The following is a 3,610-nucleotide window of genomic DNA, read 5'->3' on the forward strand; positions in this document are numbered from 1 at the left end:
TTGCTTTAGGCCATCCTTTTATTACCTCTAACTTGGATGGATCCATTTGGATGCCATCTTGAGAGATAATGTGACCTAAATACTGAATCTCTTGCAAGAAAAATTCACTTTTCTTTCGATTAACATAAAGTTTATTCTCTCTTAAAACTCGAAATATTACCTGGAGGTGTTGCTTGTGTTCCTCCAATGAATTAGAGTAGATGATAATATCATCAAAGAACACTCCAGTGAAGGTTCGATGAGGCCTGAACAGCTTCTCCATCAAGCGGTTGAATGTGGCTGGTGCATTGGTCAAGCCAAAAGGCATGACAATGTATTCGTAAAGACCAAATGTGGTACGAAATGCGGTCTTTACAATGTCTTGATCAACTATCCTTATTTGATGATAGCCACTTTTTAGGTCAATCCTACTAAAGTAAGTCGATCCTTTTAGCTTATCAAATAGGTCTTCTACCCGTGGAACGGGAAACCTATTCTTGATAGTGATCCTATTTAGTGCTCTATAGTCGACACACATACGATATGTGCCGTCTTTCTTTTGCACTAATAGCACAGGTGAGCAAAATGGAGATGAGCTTGGCCTAACCATACCCTTCTCAACTAACTCATGCACTTGCCGCATAATCTCCTCTTGTTGAGCTTGAGAAACTCTATAAGGAGGTTTGTTAGGCGGTGAACTTCCTGGAAGAAGTTCGATTGCATGGTCATCATTACCTCGTTTAGGAGGTAGCTCACAAGGGATGTCGTCAATAAAAACATCTTGAAACCCCTTGAGAAAATTGGATAACTCTAATTCCTTTTGGTTGCTTTTATTTTCTTTTGTTAAAGCATTAGGTTCATTTTGAGAATCTTTAACAAAAATCATGTACACGGAAATAGAGCTCTTTATTGAATTGTTGAAAGCTGGTGTATGTACAATGGGGATGGTGTTACCCATTTCCTTAGCATTTATATACATGTCTTTTTCCCTGAACTTAAAGGAGATTCTCCTTTCAGGAAATTTAACATCGGCAGCCAGGCGGTCAAACCATGGTGCCCCTAGGATTACATCCTCATGCTTGAGAGGAGAGATAAAGAAGTCCTCTTTGTCCACATAGCCTTGGACATGAAGCCTCAATTTCCCGATTAAGGGAGTGACTGAAGCTTCTTGCCCCTTGAAGGCATTGTCTGCGGGTAGGACATCTCCCATCTCGTAGGATTGTATGCCTAGCTTGGTGGCTAACTCCATAGATATAAAATTGTGAGTAGAACCAAGGTCAAAGAGAATAAAAGCATCATGTTCTCTTACCTTTCCCCAAGCATGGCATAGAGGAGATCCTTTGTGATGAGTTTGGTGAATTTCCTCCTCTTGGATTTCAACCAAGGAAGCTCTAGGAGGATCTTGGCGGTTGTTCTTTTGGGGACAAGCGCGGTACGCATGCCCTTGTTCGCCGCACTTGAAACATCGGTTATCCTTACGATAACGCTCAAGCTCTTCAGGAGAGAGTTTATTCTTACCTTTGTAAACTCCCTTCTCTTTAGCTTTGTTGGAGTTGCCCTTAGGAGACTTTTGGACATTGTCCTTCCCCTTAGGCTCATTGGAACCCTTGTTTTCCGGGGGCTTATTATTTCTTTTTGTCCCCGTTTGGAAATTGATTCGAGAGACCACCATAGTGTGGTGTATTACCGCCGATATGGTACGTGGCCTTTGGGAGTTGACATACTCCGCCATTTCTTCGGTTAAGCCCGCACAAAATTGTTGCTTTTGCTCTCCAAAATCCAACTTTTTGAAGACAGTGGCTTTGAGTTGTAGGTCCCAAAACTTGTCTACATATTTGTGGATGGATTCATTGGGAGAGAGCTTTAAGCTTCGCCATTCGGTGAGTACTTTGTCTTTGGCATCGGTGGCCAAAAACTGCTTCATAATGGAAGCTCTTAAAGCTTTCCATGTTCGTGGAGCTTCACCGTTGGCTCGTAGGCTAGACCACCATTGTCTGGCGGACTTTTGAAAGTGCATAGCTACATGGCGTAGCTTAGAGGACTCCGTGAAGCCCTCATCTCCAAACGCCACATCGAATTGCTGGATAAAGGCCAAGACTTTGTCCGTGGCACCAAAGGTACCATCATAGGTAAGGAAAGAGATGCTCTTCCCTCCCTCTTTGAATTTCTTCAACTTGGACGACCTCTTCCATGCGGCATAGGATTTCCTATGGCCTCTTCTTTTTGATGGTTCAAAAGTTGCACCATCACTTTCTTCAGAAGGTGAAGAATTTGAAGAAGGTGGAGAAGAGGGTGACCTCTTTCTCGCCTTTTTCTTGTCCTGATCTTTGTCGTCTTCACCATAGCTTTCATAAGAGGAAGAGGATGAAGAAGATGGAGAAGAGGGTGTCCTCTTTCTCGCCTTTTTCTTCTCTTTCTTTTTATCATCGCTCTTCGAATTGTGGTGAGGAGAAGAATACGATGGTCTTCTCCGCTTTGGTGGTGATGGAGAGCGTTTAGCCCGCCGTCTTCGTGGAGCCATCTCCGCCGAGGTGGCGGGAGACTCGCTTCTTTCTCGTTCCTTCGGTGGAGGCTCTTGAGTTCTCCTTTGGGAAGGAGATGCATCATCAAGAAGTAAATTCTTGAGCCCTTCATAAGGATTCTCTTCTTCTTCCCGAATCGGAGAGAGACCTCTTTTGGGAGTCTCACAAGGAGGCCTCCTAGGTGTTCTCTCGTCATGGTGATGCGCTTGGAGAATCCCGTGAGCACGGATCTGCCGTTGCACTTCACTTTGGAGAGATGGATTGCCCATGGCTTGTTGAAGCCTAGTAACAAGATAGTTAACAAGCATTGAAGCATCATTAGTAGCTTGCTCATGAGCAAAATCAAAGTTATCAACATTAATTTCACTCTCTTTACTATTGTCAGCCATTCTAACAACTTTTAGGTGTAAACTTTTTAGGTGTACTTTGGCACTTCAAGCCCTAGTTGCTACTCCTCTTTACCCCTTTAGAAAAAGCACTCAAGCTACTGTACCCGCGACCATTAATTGCAAGGAATAGAAGAGAGGGTCTTTCGACACCAAAACAGCACCGGCTCCTGTCAAGCTTCTAATAGCTCAATAGTGGTTAAGCCGTAGGCAAGCCCCGTAGGACTCCACTATTAAGACCATAGCTCTCGACGGTGATAACCCGTTAACTGCACAAAGGCAGGCACACTGCAAGGCTGAAAAATCCCTATTCTACTTACTCACAGGCAATTAATAATACCAACCATTTGTAGCTAGCTTGAGGACCTCCCTTCTTGAGCAAGAAAAGAAAAACCTTGAGCTATGATACCAATGTAACATTTAATGGCCTAATAACTTGTGTGTAGCGGAAATGAGCATGAACATAGTGGGCATTTCATTAGAATAGATTCCTAATGAGAATTACAAGAGTGCTTGGGTGGAGAGAGCAACAAAAAGCATAACACCTAGTTAGATAGCATCGACAATACTTTCAAAAGAGAGAGAAATTAAGCTATTGACAACAGTTGAGGACCGGATTTTCATGGAGCCGGTCCCCCCTCCAAAAGGCTTTGTATTATGGTTTCTCCCATCAAGAGAGACATTGTACAATACAATTCTTTGTGTTCCTTCAAGACTAGCTAG

Source organism: Adiantum capillus-veneris, chromosome 18, assembly GCF_014529385.1.
Source record: "Adiantum capillus-veneris isolate H3 chromosome 18, ASM1452938v2, whole genome shotgun sequence".
Classification (NCBI taxonomy): Eukaryota; Viridiplantae; Streptophyta; class Polypodiopsida; order Polypodiales; family Pteridaceae; genus Adiantum; species Adiantum capillus-veneris.